At 36.9% G+C, this 547-nt stretch overlaps 1 protein-coding gene across 1 annotated transcript in view; it reads right to left on the reverse strand.

Moving 5' to 3' along the window:
- Positions 1-547, reverse strand: part of enox1 (ecto-NOX disulfide-thiol exchanger 1) — a 110,228-nt gene that overhangs the window by 89,949 nt on the left and 19,732 nt on the right.

Raw genomic sequence — 547 nt, forward strand, 5'->3', positions numbered from 1 at the left:
GCTGCTAACAGCGTCTCCACTCTAATGAAAGGTCAGAGGTCAACACAGGGGTCGCGCCGCAAGGCCTGAATATACTACAGCTAGGAGTCCGCTTTCTGAAACTGAAGATGGTTAAAAGTTAACAGTCATATATTTATAGTCACATCTTAATAATGTAGCAACATTCAGATCCAATCTAACTATAGCCCTACTAGCTAATGATTGAAAATTACCAAGATCCAGATCTACTAGTAATGAATTTGGTCAAAAAAAGCTAATCTACGTTAATCATTAGATAAGCTAGTTACATTCTGATAAAGCTGATGTTAGCAAAAAAAGAGGTTTAATTAGCTAGTTTCTTTACTCATAAATGGAAACACATCAGTTACTAAATGAACATATGCTGTATGGAAGGAAAGAACTGGAAACAAGACTGAGGGAACCAGAAACTCATCAAGGAAACTTTTACTGAAGGGAATAAATCAACTTTCATAAAGACTGTATAGGTCAGTGTGTTATATTGAACCGATGGCGCTGCCCCTGCTGGCGTACATATAATGCTTTAATT

This window comes from Morone saxatilis, unplaced genomic scaffold, assembly GCF_004916995.1.
Source record: "Morone saxatilis isolate NCDOM2014 unplaced genomic scaffold, NCSU_SB_2.0 Contig5, whole genome shotgun sequence".
NCBI lineage: Eukaryota > Metazoa > Chordata > Actinopteri > Moronidae > Morone > Morone saxatilis.